Below are 18,828 nucleotides of genomic sequence, written 5' to 3'. Positions count from 1 at the left end.
TCTTAATTCATTCTCTCTAATTATATTTCTATCATATAACAAATATAATAACAAAGACACCATGCACATTCAACACAAATAGAAAGAAGTGCAATTAATAACATACCTCACCAATTATGTGGGTCGACTAAAATCTAATATGAAAGCATTCATAAATATAAATATAACTTTATATCTTCTAAAGAAAAGAAAGATAATACACAAATGAAAGAATAAGATGTAAAAAAGTATGAGAGCACGTTGAAATCCTTGATATAAGCATAAATAGAAGCTAAAAATGGGGGTTGATGGTCATCCATAGTCTGTGAATCAATAATCAATCAAACACTTATGAAGGGGGAAAGCAAAATAACTCAAAATATAACCCGATTGGAGTAAAAGATCAACTAGGCATTACTAAAATGTAGGAAAATAAAATGCAACCTACATCAATTTATATATTTTCTAGTTTTTATTCAGCAAACAATTAACACATTGGTTAGATCATAGACTAATTGAAAAGTTGAGACTAAAACATGTAATTGATAAATTTGAAATAGAAATGAGAAGGATGGATAATTCTTAGATATTTGAAAGTACCTTTTTGTCGTGATATGTTGTAAAAAAATATAATTAGATTCTTAAATTGATATTAACATGTTGTTCATATTATAAAAAAGAAATAAATACCTAAAATTTTGATATCTAAGATAAAATTGCATTTGTCATTTTGTTCCACTAGCATGATAATGTCAAACATGTGTGATCTCATCCCTAACAATTATTCTCAACTACAACTAATTTGTCCTCACTTGAAATTATTTTCAAAATATAGTATGCTACTGAGAAGCACCTTTCATGGTTCACTATAAGAATGTTGAATATAAAAATTACTTCGCTCCAAGTCAAAACACAAGTTTTGAGACACGAAAGCACATGATATAGAATGTGGAGGTGTAGTAATTGTCGATGTTTGATCCAACACCTAATACCACTACTTGATAATGCTTTCATAAATCTTGTTAATGATAAATAAATTCCCAATCATTTACTTAATACTCTAAAAATTGTTTTAAATACACAATCATAAATATTCAATTCAAATATTTTAACATATAAATTAACAAATACTAATCCAATCAAACCAAAAATTAACAAAAATAAATAAATATGAAAATAATTTAAATTTAGAAAACAAAATTACCAAAGAATTCTAGAGACGGATTTAATTACACTCATATTCCAATCTTTAAATATAAAAATAAATATAATAGGCAAATACCACTTTGAAACACAAGACTGAAAAAGTAAAATATGGTGCACGTTCATATAAACTAAAATTCAAAACTCAATGCTTTGAATTTCCCGCCACCCAGAAAATCCCAAGCGTTTAAGTTATTCAACCAATCCAAGTGGCATTGTTATTTGAATTCAAAAATCAAAACGGTTATGAATTTTTAAATTCAAAAAATCAAAACGATTATGAAGTTTTAAATTCAAACCTGCATACGACCGACGCTAGCCCTTCAATTCCTTAGCAAATACAGAGCTTGTAAATTCAAATTCTGGTCGTCCATCGTCAACGGTTAGGTCCATCTGTCCGTTGATCCTCTCCAACGGTTATCTGGCAATGACTTCGGCCTCCATAAGTTCTTTTTTAGGCAACTCTTTTATTAATCATTTTTATTTTAGGCTTCGAGAACGAGCTGTTCGTCTTTGTTTCCTATGAATTTCGTGTGCTACTCCACTTCCTGGTATGAATTTTACTAGATGTGTTACATTTTTTCGGAAGAGAATAATAGATTTATTTCTTGTGATTTTATTACATCTTACACTCTGCTTAAATGTCAATGCTTCAAATTTTTCGACTGCCAAAATGGTGGGATTCAGAATTGGGAAAATGATAAATAGTTACAATAACAATACATTAAATTTGAAGATGAAAACTGGTTAATTGTTAAGTCTTTCCTGCATGTCATTTTCTGGTTGTAGATAGAATTGATTTCTGAAGTCGTGTGGAGTGGGGCGATCGATTGATTTCTGGTTCAAGCTCATTGATGTTTTGCTGATTCTAGTCAGAAGAGATGATACATAATTGCAAATATCTCCAAGGTATTTAGATGTTTATATTTTTCTCTGTCCCAACAGAGTTTCAAATCACAAGTAAAAGATGCGACAGTGCTTTTCATACATAACATATAGGTACAGATTTTTTTATCAATTTGAGATGCTAATGTTTCTTAATGATTATGAAATCCAGCGACTGGGAGAACATCTGTGAGAAAACCCAAAACCCTTGATACACTTGCGCTGTAGATGTTTGGACCTTTTACACATCTTTCCAATAGTAAGATGAAACTACCTGGTAGAATGCTCCTCTAAGCCCCCTCTACTAACTCCATAAAAAACGACTCCTCCAAACACTAAACTCCCATGTGATACTCTGGAAAGAATAGCCAGCCATATATCCGATCCATCCTTTTCTACTCGGTCCTTGCAACCTCTCCCTTAAGATTACTGGTTTTAGGTTGCTCCTTATTTAAATGTGTGGAATCTCCAAATTCTATTACAGAAGCGTTGTCACAATTCTAGTCTATATACGTGTCCAACAGGCCCCAGTACTATTTAAACTTCTTACAATAACAACAGATCTAACATACAGAGGTCCCAGTTATTGAAACCTATTCAAAATACAGCTAGATTCATTCATAGGCTTCTAAATAGTCACACTTAATCTTCAAATTTATCAACCCCCTCTTTTATTCTTTAAACCCATTTACACCAGCACCCTTGTTTTCACCAGTATACAGAGTGGCAAGAAGAACCATAAATAAAACTACAACCCAAATCATAAACTACAAACATTTACAGCAGGGTGTAGCCCTATGTGAATGTTGTGCAATAGCAAAAGATTTAATGAACATGGACATACTTAGGAAAAAATATCCCGTTCAAACACACTTTCATTCATCCACGGGCTTCTGAATATCTCCTCTCATTTCTCCAGTCTAGCAGTAGCACTCCCTTCATTTAGAGCAGTAAACTTCTCACCTGTATACCTCGAACTATAACTATAAATTACAAGGAGTATCCCCTGTATATACACATCTTATTTCCCAGATTCCAATCCCATGTTTGATATATGACACATGCAATTTCAAATATATCGACTCCAGATTTTGGTTTCTTTCATCTCTATGGTATGTAAACTTCTTCAGATTCAACCTCATACCAGACCAATTCTTAGAACAATACTTTTGTATGCAATCACACGGTATTTGACTTTAATTTACACCTCATATGTAATTTATGACACTCTATGTGCTGTCATACCTCTGGGCCCCTAAATCAGGCTCATTAAATCCACTTCTTCTTCTTTAGAATTCTACAATATAATTACACCAACATAAATACATGCTTTCACCTTCTGGACCGAAGTACTTACATTGTTGGAGGTAAATTTGTCTACAACTGGAAATTGTAGGCCTGCTTCCTGGTTCGAGATCCATGTACTGCCTAATTATCATCCACCTGGCTACTAGTTGTTTGGTGTCCTCTTAAATCAAAATGACAAACGATGTCCAATTGGATCAGAGGTAATTAATTAAAGTCAGCTTTTATAGTTTTATGTTTTTAACTTCAGCTCCATATCAATACGTGTTTTCTTTTGAATTTTAATTAATTTATATTTACGGTCAACCACACATTTGTATTAAAACTCTGACGCGCTTATTTATCTCCAATGAAATTCAGGAATCTATTTCTAAATCATTTATCTTCGTTACCATGTTCTTTTTTATTTTGTCTCCCCTTTTTTTCTCTGTGACTAAGATGATGTCATGGCAGAAGTGTACTCTTGATCTAAGCTCAACAGGAGGGGGAAGCCTTTTCCATATTCTGCTAATAGATTTGTCTAAAACGAAGTAGTCTTTTCTGCTTCCTTAAACACACAGTTCGCCGTGTAGGAGAAATGTAGGCTTGTTCCAAGAATGCAGGGGGGGGTTACATGGATTATCGATAAAATTATTTTGAAGGTATTAACTAGTTGTGAAAGAAGGAATTTCCATCCTTCATGAACAAACCTATATTTCCCCATGATAACAGTGAGAAGATACAATAGAATCAACATTAGTAAATCTTGTGGTATCCTAGGACCTACTTGTTATTCCTTCATTCGGGTAGACTCTTCTTTAATTGTAGGGTGCTTCTTCGATTCTTAACTCTAATTTCAATTTTAATGAAGTCCAAAAATAGGTCAAATTCACTTAAACAACCTCCATAGACAATTTGCTAGCAGTAGAGTCAACTAGTGCAAGAAAACCAACATAGGAAAGGGTATGGCACTATATAAACCCATTGCAAAGGATTGCAAGCATCATATAAGGTTTTGGCATCAGATGGAAGATGCTTTGATGCACTCTGTAATTGTTGATCATATCTCCATTTTAAATGTATGGTAGCTAGGTTGGTTTTATAGTAGTTTGATATAATTTAGTTCCATCTATGAAAATGAAAGATACACAATGATTAACTTCATGCCAAGGGTGAATCAAACTGTTGAAGGTAAATTCTTTCAAGGAGCTGAAATTTCTCGTAGGAGTAGAATCCTATTATGGCTGATGGCAATTAAGTTGTGAGGAGAAATCATCTCCGAGAAACTTGTTAATGGGCAAAATATCAAACGAGGCATCAAATTTAATAAAGAACTATTGTTTTCCTGAACTTGTATTTCCCATTCGTAACACTCACTATAGACTTGTTTCAGATATTGATTAGCTGAAAAAGCCTAGAATAAAAGGAAGGAACTCTTCCCCAACAAAATGACAAAAAAAATTGAATCCAATTATAGAACTACTGCCACAATTCTAATCTATCCAACTAAATGCAGTCCTATTTAAGCTTTTTGCAATAAGAACAGCTCTGACGCACACAGAGGTCCCAGTTGTAAAAACTTGTCCATAATATAGCTGCTAAATAGCCTAACTTATTCTTCAAATTTATCAGTCCGTCTTTTATTCTTTAGGCTCATTTGCACTGGTACCCTTATTTTTACCAGTAAACAAAGTGGTAGGAACCACAAATAAAATTACAACCCGATTCATAAGCTACAGACATTTGCAGCGTATGCAGTTCTGTGTGAATGTTTTGCAATAGGAAAATATCTAATGAACATAGGCACGCTTGGTAAATACATCCTCGTCAAACACACCTTCATTCATCCATGTGCTTCTAAATATCTTCTCTCATTCTCCAGTCTAAAACCTCCTTCACTTAGAGTAGCATCCTTCTCTCCTGTACACTTGGAACTATAAAATATAAGGAATATCCCTTGCATATACACATCTTATTACCAGACCAATTTTTCCTGAAGGTCGTTTCTTAAAAGAGTACCTTTGTGTGCATCCATATTGCACACCTAATCTGTAATTTATTAATTGATGACACTCTACGTGCTGTTATACCTCTTGGCCTCTAAACCAGGTAAAACATTGACTGAATCAGGCTCATTAAATCTTCCTCTTCTTTAGAATTCTACAATGTAACTACACCAAACTAAAATATAGACTACTTACCCTGTTGGAGATAAATTTGTCTGCAAGGGAAAACGGCAGACCTGCTTCCTAGTCCAAGATCCATGTGCTACATAATTATCATCCACCTGGCTATTATTTGTTTCGTGTCATCTTCAATCAAGACACAAACTATGCCCAGTTGGGTCAGAGGTAATTAATTAATGTCAGCGGTTATAGTTTTATGTTTTTAACTTGAACTCAATATAGTGTGTTGTCTTTTGAAAGCATTCATTTTCGTTATCATATTTTTTCTTCTTTCTGTCTCCTCTGTTTTTCTCTGTGACTCAATGATTAAGATGCATGTCATGGAAAAAGAGTCAAAAGCTATTCCAATGAAATGTTGTTTCGATCTAATCCCATCCGGAGGATGAAGCCTTTTCCATGTAATGATAAAATAATTGTCTATGATATCTGGTTCGCTTTCTCTTGGAATCTTGATCAATTCCCTAATGGGCTTCCATCAATAGAGAGACTAGGCTATCATTGAGGTAAATAGTAGCTGTAATCTCTAGAATTCAAACCAGAAGTATTCCATACTAACAGTAGAAATAAGTTTTTAATTCTTGCTAAGGCATGACAGATCAGGAGAGGCTGGCGAGATTTCGGCTATGGACTTCTTCGTGAGTACAGTGGGTCCATTGAAAGAACCTCCTCTCGTTACTGCCAATACTGTTCTGTATCAAGGTATGTAACAAAGTCTCTTCTCGAGGCAAATGTGTAGCATTCAATTGTCATTGGGTATTTGATTTTTAATGAACAATAATTTAAACAAATTAGCTTTGTTATTCAATGCTTAGATATAGACTTTTTAAGTGTGATTTTATTATATTGTGTTGTCAATGTGAATTGGATTACCTTCAAATGAAGAGCCAACGTATTAATCATAGTAATTGTACAATTTAAATTTTGTTACTAAAAGAATTTTCCTTTCAATTCTTTTTTAAAATTATTTTATTTTATCATTGTATGAACCTTTCATTTTTTACGTCTATATTAGAGTCATATTTAACTTTTTTTTATCAAATATGTTATCAATTGTCATATTTTTGTTGTAATTTGTATCTTTGATTTTTTCAACAACATTTTTAACAAAAATTAACATAAAATATCTTCTAAGAAAATATCTTCTAAGATTTTTTAGAGATCTAAACCATAAACACAAATGACATATTTAATATATTTACAAATAGAATCCGATCTCATGTGAAGAATGAACTATTGACCATTTTCTAAATTACCATTAATGATCCTACAATTTTTACCATGATTTATGTGTATTAGTTGAACAAATGATGCAAGCCACAGAATTCCTCTTGCTTTCAAAGCACAAACTCAACACAGAATTTTGCAGAAACCCTTTGCTTCCAAATAAATTGTCAGATTGCAACAATAACAAACTTCTCGACACAAAATAAAGTAATTTTCAGGGATCAGGGCCCTCTTTCAACAACATTTTTTAATAAAATTAACATAATTTTTTTCTAAGATTTTTTAGAGATCTAAACCACAAACACAAATGACATCTTTGATATATTGACAAATTGAATCTGATCTGATGTGAAAAATGAACTATTGACCATTTTCTAAATTACCATTAATGATGCTACAATTTTTACCATGATTTATGTGTATTAGTTGGACAAATGATGCAAGACAAGAAATTCCTCTTGCTTTCAAAACAGATACTCAATACAAAATTAAACCTTCTACTAATGTAAGAGATCAAGACCCTCTCCCTACTTAATCAAAAACAAGCTTCTTTTAACACAAAATTTCATAGAAACCTTCTGCTTCAAAATAAACTCCCATATTGCAACAATAACAAACTTACATTCACATTATATCTGCAAATTAACAGTTACATACATGGCCTTCTTATTGGCTTCTCACTTTACAATGATTTTTTTTCTCAAACAGAATTTGACTCTTTTATCTGCATTCACTTTCTCTCTGTCCTCGTCAGACTCTCCACACCTAGTACCTCCTGACAACCCTGCTCTACTGCAACAATATTTCTCACTCCCTCTTAGCTGTTACCTAAACAGTTTCATTATTTATTTTCTTGAACTGACAATGGCCGATGTTTTCATTTAACTTCAATCGACCCTTCAATCTCCTGGAAGCTGAAGCGGGTTTTGAAGCAATATCTTTCAATAAAACAGAGGTCTTTGTTTAACACCCACGTTGGCTTTCTAGCTTCTCTGTTTTGGCAGGCTCTACTCTCATGTGTCGCTTTACATTCTTCTTTATACTACGTGGTTCCCCCTGTTCTGCCCAACGTTCGAAGTTCTATGCCTTGCCATTGATTCCATGTGGCTTAGATGTCTTCTATGGAAGCTGATCAACTTCAAAATTTGTGGCAACAAAAGACCGACTTGTGCTTCGATGGATATCGCACTTTGTTCTAATCGAGTGCTAGGGAAGGTTGTGGAACTTGGTTCTAATCTATTGTGTACGTATTCTGCAATCATTTGAGGGCCATTCTGTCAACGTGCCCTGTCTATGATTCCAAATTTCGCATACATGTCTACTAAGTACTAAGGCAGCCGCAGCTACAACATCTGACAAAATTCAAAACTCCCTTTTTTGCACAGGCAAGCAGAATGCTGGCAAAAAAATATGGAATTAGGCCTGTCAATTGCATTTGTTTGTCATGAGATCACATTTCCTTCAGGCATTTTGTCAAACAGTTCATTGCTTTGTCCAAGCTTCCACATTTTGCTTCGACATGAAATGCAACAATTTCTGTTACAAGATCCGAAATACTTTTGCAAACGGATGAAGAGATGTCCAAACAAATCTAAACCAAAATTAAAGCAAACGAATTGGACACATTATTTTTGATGGTGCTGATTGCGGATGCACCTGGGTGATCCTACACCAACAAAGTTCACTTCGAATCAAAAATTACTTCCATAGATTGCTTATTATAATTTTAATAAATTGTTTATTATAATTTTGATAGTTTATTTGTGATAAATCTTTTCAACTAAGACACTAGTATTACATGTGAAAGTTCAAAAGTGGCAATCATTGAATCTTATTTCAAACACAAAACTATCCTGGTAGAACCCCTCCAAGCCCTGGACTAACTCCATAAAAACCCATCACTAACACTCCCATGTAATTCTCTGAAAGCATTTGGTACCCGATCCTTTAACTGCAACCTCTCCCTTAATATTACTGGTTTATATACAATCATATTTAAACTTTTTGCAATAACAACAGATCTGACGCACACAGAGGTCCCAGTTATTGAAACCTGTCCAGAATATAGCTGCATTCATTCACAGTCTTCTAAATAAGACTCATTTAGCTGTATACAAAGTGGCAAGAAGAACCATAATAAAATTACAACAGAAATCATAAACTACAAAAATTTGCAACGGGGTGCAGTCCTCTGTGAATGTTGTGCAATAGCAAAAGATTTAATGAACATGGGTACCCTTAAGAAAAATGCCCTGTTCAAACACATCTGCATTCATCCATGTGCTTCTCCAATCTAACGCCTCCAGTAGTACCCTTCTCACCTGTATACCTTTCTCACTTAGTATATAACAAGGAATATCCCCTGTATATACACCTATCTTATTTCCCATACTCCAATCCCATGTTTGATATATGATATATAGAGTTTCAAATATATTGATCCCAGATTTTGGTTTTTCTCTTCTTACGAGTATATAAACTTCCGAAGAATCCAATGTTTGATAAATGACATATAGAGTTTCAAATATATTGACCCCAGATTTTGTTTTTTCTCTTCTTATGAGTATATAAACTTCCTAAGAATCAATCTTATGCTAGAATAATTATTCCCGAAGGTCGTTCTTAGAAGAGTACCTTTGTATACAATTACATTGTATTTGAATTAAATTTGTGCCTAATCTGTAATTTATGACACTCTGTGTGCTGGCATACCTCTTGGCTCCTAAACCAGGTAAAACATTGACAGAATTATGCTCACTAAATCCTCCTCTATGCGCACTAAATCCTCCTCTTCTTTTCGTTTGTCTCCCCTGTTTTTCTCTATTTCTCGTTTCATTTGCAGAAGAGTCAAAAGCTAGTCCAATGAAATGTTGTCTTGATCTAAGCTCATCAGGAGGAGAGAAGCCTTTTCCATGTTCTGCTAACAGAATTGTCTATGAAATCTGGTTCGCTTTCTCCTATATTCGCTCCCATCAATAGAGAGACCAGGCCATCATTGTGGTAATACTAGCTGTAATCTCTATAATTTATACCAGAAGTATTCCATACTAGACAGTAGAAATTAGATTTTAATGTTTTTTTTGGTTCCTTCTAAGGTATGAAAAATCAGGAGAGGCTTGCGAGATTTCGGCAGTGGACTTCTTTGTGAGTATAATGGGTCCATTGAAATAAGACTCCTTTCATTACTGCCAATACTGCTCTGTCCATTGTAGCTGTGTAAAGAGTTTCTTGCCAATATAACTGGGCTTCGACCTCTCGAGTTTTATTTCTCCCGAGAGATTGATTATCTGAAGGACAAGGTGCAACCGAACTTTGTTAAGGATAATCAAGGTGTAAATAAAACTTGCATTTATCTTAGCTTGTGTTTCGATCTCATCCATTATCGACCTTGCATCTACCTATCATCAAAACCAATGTAAATAATGGTAAAGTTTATTTGTGTCAACTTTATTTTGCTTGAAGTTTTCATGCCTTTCCCCTCTTAGTTTGAATGAAAAATATCATTCTAGATTTACATGAATTTCGACATCATTTATTGATTTATTTATACATTGTGATACAGTTTCATGAATAGTTATATACTCTAGTAGAAAAATCTATGCTATGTTAGAGGATTTTTGTCTAACGGATCAAGTGTCTTGTGCATATATTTGGTCAAATTTCCTCTTCACCCATATTCGATTGGACTAAAAATATCTAGCCACACTTATTCCTTGTTTGCACAATTTATTGGATGGAATTCAATTTTATTTATTTGCGTGAGGTGATTTAAACCAAATGCATGTTATTTTACATTCTATTAGTAATCACATTGGCTGATGTAGACACCTAAAATTGTCCTGTTTAATTAAATAAATATTTTATTTATTTAATTAGTTTATCCTAAGTCTTTTATTAATTAAAGAAATTCTTATTTATTTAATTAATTCACTTATCTTCTTCTATCCCTTTCCCTATTTAAATAAATATTTTTATTTATCTAAATATAATTTTTTTAAATTAAATAAATATTTTATTTATTTAATTGGTCCCATTTTTTCTATTAATTAAATAAATCTTTATTTATTTAATTAGTTCATTAGCTTTTTCCCTCTATGACACATGTCATTTATCCTTTAATTTTCTTCTACCTACCCCCTTCATATTTTATTATTTTTCCTACCTACCCTTTAATCCTGATCGACCATTTATCTTTTTACCTCTTAATCTTATCCCTCCATTTTCTATGTAAGAGGTTTCTTTCATCCTTTCAATTCTAATCAATGACCTAATCCTAATTAATTAATCAACCTTTAAGCGATCAAGCAACTTTACAACCACAATACGTTCTTTGTTGAGCTCTTGTGCACAATACAAAATCTGAGAGCAAATATATCAAACAAGATCAATGGAGATCAAACCCTACTTGGCATGTGAATGGTATTATTGTTTCATTTATTGATTTGCATGTTCTTAGGTTTCTTTATTGGTGTATGGTGAATGTTTTATTGTGGAACTAGGATTGTTTATGGTTGGATCTTTATGGTTTTGCAATAGTTTGTCATCATAATGTTTCACCTCACACATTTTTGCACATCCGGTGGGACTCTAGTTCCTATTTTCAAACATTTTAGTGTTGTTTTAGTGTTTCAAATTTGAAAATCCAAAATTTGTGACGATTTTGATTTTTGTTGCATCCGTAGAAATTTTTTTGTGCTTTTTTTATTCTAACAGTTTTTTGCTTTGCAGATTTCTTTTGCATTTTTATTTTTCATCACATCTGCAGAAGGTGTTCTATGCTTTTGATCCTAACAGTTTTCTGTTTTACAGATTTCTTTTGCATTTTTATTTTCTGTCGCATCTGCAGAAGGTTTTCTGTGCTTTTGATCCTAACAATTTTCTATTTTGCAGATTTTTGTTGCGTTTTTATCTTCTGTCGCATCCGCAAAAGGTTTTCTGCACTTTTGATCCTAACAGTTTTCTATTTTGCAGATTTCTTTTGTATTTTTATTTGTTGTCGTGTCCCCAGAAGGTTTTTTGCATTTTTTATTCTAACAGTTTTTTGTTTTGTAGATTTCCGTTGGGTTTTTTAATTTTTCATCATATTCGCAACTAAGATTTAGTCTGGTTTCAAGAAAGATCTATCATGTATAAGACATTTATCTAAGTTGATTCGAGAAAAGTGACTAAGATTCAGTTTGGTTTTAGGAACAATCTATCCTGTATAAGATGTTATCTAAGTGTAGTGCCCCTACCTTAGTCAGCTTTGTAAAATCGGTTTGACCTTGGTTGACTTTTTATATGGCATTCTTGAATAGTTGAATTACCATGATGTAATGTTGTAGTCAGATATTATGATTATTGTGTGTATCTATTAATGTGCTTTCACATTGATTCTTATGTAAGTTTAATTGTTCTCCTGATTTTTGTTATTAATTTTGAGCTAACACCTTCATTATATATATGTTTGTGTGACTCTTGGTTGCAGGAGATTGCAGGTACAGTGTCGCCTAGGTGTGAGGTTCGTCTTCACCCGGATTCGCAAGGTTGAGTATACCTCTTTCGTCCTTAGAATTTGGGTTAGGTGATCGTAAAACCCTTAGTTTGCCCTAGTCATCCTCAAGTGAGTGTCATCTGTGGTCTGTCAGTTTCCCTTTTCATTTGGGTTTGCGAGTCGGGCATTTGGTTGGCTTTCTTGGGTTGCGTTCTTGGCATGTGGTTAAATTGAGTATTTAATCCTAAGTAGTTATTTTGATTTAATGTGTTCATTTACGCATTAGTAATTAATAAACTAAAGTAAATAAGCTTCTTTCATATAATTAATCATTTATTTAAAAAATTGCTTTATTCATGTTTGTAGAAAGTTTAATTTAATGGTTGATTTTAAATCATAAATTTATTTAGTTATGCATTTTGAAAGAGAAGATTTAAATTTATTCGAAATAAAAATAATTTAATCCCTTTTGCTTTTTGGAATAGAAAGGTTAATTTTAATTATTTAAGAAAATCAATTTTGATTAGAAAAGTAAGTTTTATTCATATATATTTTACATTGTGTAAGATTGATTTTGAGAATTTAATTTAATTAAAAATATTTTACCCTCATTAATATTGTGAAATACAACTATTAGCTTTGTTAATATTGAGAAAATTAAAATTAAATGAGGGAGAAAAACATTTTATTTATTTTTAATTAGAACAACAAGTTTAGATTATTTTAATAGTTGAAAAGAATGATTTTTCTTTTCTCTTATTTTATTTATTTATTTTATTCTTTTTATTCAAAAGTGGTTTAAATTCTAAAATAAGGGATTAGGTCAGGAGATTCTTCTATTTAACCCTAGGTTTGGAAATATTTTTGGGGGTCACGGGAAAGAGGCAGGGATTTTGGTGAAGAAAAATTATTTGGAAGCTTGTTGAAGGATTGAATCTCTCCTACAAAGTTCTTCCAAGAAACCTATACCAGGTTGGGTGGCTTCTTCAGGTTGTTTTTAAAGAAAATATTTTTATTTATTTCCTCTTTGTGAATGATGTGTGTTAAAAATATTTGTCAAAGTCAAAACCTATTCTGGTTATTTCTTGTTCTTGGCTAGAGTCCATTCTTGAAAATTAATTTTAGTTAATGGAAAGAAGTTATTTCCTAGGTGTTTGTAGATTAAATTTTGTGAGGAAATTGGGAAAAGTTATTTTAGCAATTTTGCCAAGATTTTTGTTGTGCATGAAAGTTGCAAGTTTTGGTAGAAAATGAGATTTACCAGAGAAAACATTCCCTCTTGTTTGGGTTTGGTTTCAATATTTGGCCATGGTTGTTATGTCAATAATTGTGCATCTCTGTGAAATTATTTAGTTACTATAGAAATATAAATTTAATTAAGTTAAAATAAGTTATTAAATTAATTTTATTTTATTTATATTTAATGTATTTTATGCATTGAGATTATAAATTTAATTAATTAAAAGAAGTTATTAAATTAAGCTGCAAGTTGCATGATATTAGAAATATATTTTATTTAAATTTTAGTGGAAAATAAATTATATTAATTTTAATTTATTGTTTCCTAGAATTTTAAATAAATTAAAGAATAAATAAATAAATAAATGAATAAATTAGAATTAAAGTATTGCTTTAATTTCTTTTTTAGGAAATTAATTAATTTGCATGAGAAAAGAAAAGAAAAAAATGATTTTTGCTTATTGCATGTTAATTTATCTTTTTGTTAGAAATTAGAAAAAAATAAAATTTGCTTTTATTACTAAAATTAAATATTAGGGTTTTTGGGAAAAATATATGCAACCTAGAATTTTAGTTTAAAAGGGGAATATATCTTTTAGGGGTAACCACAGGTGTGGGGGCCACTATGTGGCAGTTTTATTTTTTTTAATTCTAGTTTAAAAGGGGAATATATCTTTTAGGGGTAACCACAGGTGTGGGGGCCACTATGTGGCAGTTTTAATTTTTTTTAAACAAAAATAAATAAAAATATTATAACATATTAAATTTAAAGTGGGTTTTAAAATGTTTAATTGTTTTATTAAATATTAATCGTTATTATTGTGTATTATTAAACTATTAATTGTTTATATTTTTGGGGATAAATAAATATATAATAGTTAATATTTAATTTTGGTATCTGTTTTATTGAGGAAGTATCTTTTTGGAAAAAAGATAAAATATTATTTTAATTGGAAAATTGTTGAAATAAAATATATTTATTAAATTGATAATTTTTAAATAATATTTTATTTAGGAATATGTTATTTGAATAATTAAAAAAAAAGGAAATATTTTATCATTGGATATTTTGAAAATTTAAACAATATACTATTGGAAATATTGGAAATTTAATAATGTATCGTTTGGAATATTGGTGAGTTAATGATATTTTCAATTAGTAAAATAAATGGTTTAGTTTATATTTTTCCTTTGTATTGAGACATAGAGAAATGGATTATTGCCATTATGATGTTGTATTCACCTTGTACTGGTGATTTTTCTGTTAATGTATTTTTTTGAAAACTTAGATCATTTAGAAAACTTGATCAACTTTTATTGTTTAAACCAATAGGAAAGAAGATTGTCCTTTTCCGGTTATTGTCTTTGCAAGTTTTAATTTCTGTATTCACTTTTATTTAAAGTAATGGCAAGGCCTTCGTATGTTTGTTTGGACCCTATCGTTTGGATGATTTGGGGTACCTGTTTATGTCTTCGGTCTCTAGTTTGGTTGTTGCCTTGTGATGGTGTTATAATTGGTCTTGTCCTTTATGTGGGTGTCGAGTGTTGATTTGTGGTTGACCATAGTGGGTCAGGTCTCTAGTTAGAGTACTGTCGAGCAATGGACCTTGTATTAGCTTTTATTATGTTCAGTTGGATCCGTTTCTATGTAGGGATTATTTATGTAATTATTGATCGATGTGGTCAGTTTTTTATTGGTATGATTCACCTTGATGGCAGGCATGTAAATGATGTGAAACTTACGTACCCTTAACTTATTTAAGTGATCAGAGGGGTCTGCTGATGTAGCCCTTTAGGGGTGAACTCCGATATCAATTTGGTGTTATGTGTTGCTTTTGTTCTTATGTTTCATGTTTTAGTGTTAGCATGTATGGATGACATTTTGATAGAATGTGTAAGTGGATTAGATGAAATTAATTGTAAATGCATGTATGCAGTCATCTTTTAAATGCAGTAAATTGGATCATGAAAGAATGTAGATTAGAATAATGGAATATATTTAGTTATTGTTAAGGAAATTAAGTATGCATGGAAAGATCTCGTTAGTTTATGATGAAATTCAAGTGTGTTATTAAATTAGATGCATGACTCAAATTTTAATGAAAAGTATGAATGAAAGGTATGAAATTTTGTCTTGCTGAAAGAAATTATCCTTGTTTAAGAATTTTCTCGTTATTAAGACAATCAACTTATTGGATTAATTAGCGTAAGTTAAGTTAAATGTGGAATTAAGTAATCGCGTTGGGAGACTCTTTAGGTGTTAGTTGATGTCTTCCGCTGTGTAATCTATACTTTGATATCTTATTGTATCTTTATGTTGTGTCTTATTTAAAAAATATATATTTGCACTCCATTCATGTGTCTTAGCTTTATCCCTTCGGGGTTTCCTGGCAGGGCATTATACTAAGTGACTTAAGTTTGATAAGTAGTTGATTGGACTAGCTGAAAGATGATCGACCAAATCGTGCAACACAAATGGCAGGGGTACACTGTCTTGATCTGTTTATGCTCAGGATCATGATAACCATTATTATGCTCGTTGCAAACTATTTTAGGCAAGTTTGACCGTTCTAGATTGACAAAATCAGAGATTCGTATGACAGGTGAGATATCTCCTTTCTTAAGCACATCTTCCATTCAAATAGCATTATCTACCATTTTGTTAAATGATGGGTGTACTTGCATTTGGATACTATATTTCAATTCTGGGATCAAGTTGTTGACAAATATATCCATTTTCTCAGAGTTTGGGATAGGTCATGAATACCTAGAGAACATCTTTCTCCAATGTTGGAGGAAAGTAAGAAAAGGTTCCCCTATTTTTTGTTTAGTATTGCAGAGTTCAATCATAGTCACGAGATGTCAAATGTTATAGGAGTATTGTTATAAAAATAGTTGGATTAGTTCTTTAAACATTTTTATTCCTTTAAGTAGACTTGAGAACCATTCCATAGCTTGTCCTCCCAAACTCTTCAGAAAAAAGGCACATGAGATACGTTCGATCATGCATGAACTCCATATAGGAAGCACAAAATTCTCTGACATGATCTTGAGGATCTGAGGTACCATCATATTTTTCAAATTTTGGAATCTCAACTCGTGAAGAAAATGGAGGCATACATATAGATTTTTGTCAAATGGAAATGGGCATATTGTCTCCAGAGAATATTGTTTTGGGGATTTATCCTTATTTTTCAATTCTATGATCTTAGTTCGTAAGGCTAGTAATTGTTTGTGTACCATTATTATAGGTGATTCTTTCTTTTTAGTAATGAGAGTCTAAATGTCATATCCAGTAAGAAGTTTGGTGCCTTGTTTTGCTAGTTCTAAGAAATAGTCTTTTTTTTCTCTAGCCATGATAGCTTTTATCATTTTTCAGAAATCTCTATCCTTTTGACATTTAAGAATATCTTTTTCTAGAGGCTCAGAGTCTTCAGCTTCACTTGATGAGGAATCCTTATCGGTTTCATGAATACTGAAGTTGTCTTTGTCATTTTGTTCTATCTCATGTATAGTGTGAGATTCAGGTTCATCAAAAATTGGTATTCCTGATGGTGAAGGTTTATCAGTGAGCGGGTCCTTCACGTAATATGGGTTATCTTGATATGTGAAGGGTTATCCTTTGCCTTTGGCCTCTTTCTTATGAGAACTCCTGGTTTGAATAGGCATTTTTAAGGATTAGTGTGACCTAAAGCTATTTGTGATGCAGAGGTCAAGATCAAATTGAGAGCTAGTTGTTCGATTAACGTATTGTTTGAGAGAAGCAACTAAGATTTAGTCTGGTTTCAGGAAAGATCTATCCTATATAAGACATTTATTTGAGTTGATTCGAGAGAAGTGACTAAGATTTAGTCTAGTTTTAGGAATGATCTATCCTATATAAGACATTATCTAAGTGACTTAAGTTTGATAAGTAGTTGATTGAACTAGCTGAAAGATGATCGACCAAATCATGCAGCACAAATGGCAGGGGTACACTGTCTTGATCTGTTTATGCTCAAGATGATGATAACTAGTATTATGCTCGTTGTAGACTATTTTAGATAAGTTTGACTATTCTAGACTAACAAAATTAGAGATTCGTACAACAGGTTTTACTAAGTTAGACGATAGTTTAAAAGCTTCAAGATGACAACAATAGTATTTCGTACAAGGTGTTGCCTAATATTGTACAACAGATGGGTATGTCTAGAACGACAAATTGATCAGTGCAATGTTTTATCATACAACATAGGATTCAGTAGAAAATGATAATTCTCAGATTCAAATGATAGACAATCAGAGCTCGTACGACACAAGATGAAGGTTCAAACGATAGATTGTTAAGATTGATGGAATCTCGTACGATAGTAGGTATGTAGTAGGACGATAAATAATCAGACTCGTACAGCTGTTCACTAGACAAAGACTAAATTTTGAGTTTTTCAATGGCTGAGTCTGACAATTGAGTATGACCAATTTTGAGATGGACTAAGTTTTGACTAGGATAGACTAATTTTGGATAGAATTTCGACTTAGGATAGACTAGTTTTGGACATAATTTCAACTTAGGATAGACTAGTTTTGGACAAAGTTTTGACTTAGGATAGACTAGTTCTGATATGGACAGAGTTTTTGATCACTGAGTTGTTTCTTGTTTTCTCCAATTTTGGTATTCCAATTTTAGTTTGAGGGATGAAAACACAAAAAACACATAATATGAATAATAACTCCAATAACAGCATGCAAACCCTATAGAATTTCGTGAGAGAAGTAAACCTTTGCTTGTAGACTCAAGTACACACCCAATAGCTAATCAGAATACGGTCATTGAGTCTCACACAATGGATTCTCAATGCCGTATTATCTGACTCCAAATGCTAATGGGGGCATGAAATGACAAGTATCTTGGGAGAGTTATTATCTCTCTTGCACAAAGATTATCCCCCCTTCGGAGGTGAACTGGGTAGCTTCTAGTTTTAATTGGATCTAGTAAGGGGCTCCTTCTGCGCGTTGAGGTATAAAATCAATTAAGAAGTCTCCCAACCTTGAATACCAAGGTTTAATATACCCGAAGGTATTGAGGAGAGCTATTCCCGAGCACTGCCATTGACTTGATTTTCATCAAATCACGTTTATTTTATAGTGGGTTGGAGTACTTGGTGTTTAGTTGTTCCCACTTTGGTCATTCCCCTCACACTGACCGTAATGACTTTAAGAGTTATTAGCTCCTCAGGAGGGCAAACCCGCTAAAGATATACAAATCTCAAAATTAAAGAAAATGCCTCAAGGGTCTAGATTTCTGATTGTCTAAAAAAAGACAAGAGCATACTCTCTTACCTCTTAGAATTTACATAGAACATGAAATACAGAGTT

General features: G+C 32.2%; 1 long non-coding RNA gene across 1 annotated transcript; it reads left to right on the top strand.

Moving 5' to 3' along the window:
* Positions 1 to 1,644: 1,644 nt before the first annotated feature.
* Positions 1,645 to 12,431, top strand: LOC131074598 (uncharacterized). Its single transcript, XR_009113076.2, has 4 exons — positions 1,645 to 1,733; positions 1,972 to 2,091; positions 6,133 to 6,236; positions 12,229 to 12,431. It is a non-coding gene; the product is annotated as an uncharacterized LOC131074598 (long non-coding RNA).
* Positions 12,432 to 18,828: the final 6,397 nt, after the last annotated feature.

The sequence above is a fragment of the Cryptomeria japonica genome, chromosome 7, assembly GCF_030272615.1.
Source record: "Cryptomeria japonica chromosome 7, Sugi_1.0, whole genome shotgun sequence".
Taxonomy (NCBI): domain Eukaryota; kingdom Viridiplantae; phylum Streptophyta; class Pinopsida; order Cupressales; family Cupressaceae; genus Cryptomeria; species Cryptomeria japonica.
This window is presented reverse-complemented; position numbering and strand designations above follow the sequence as displayed.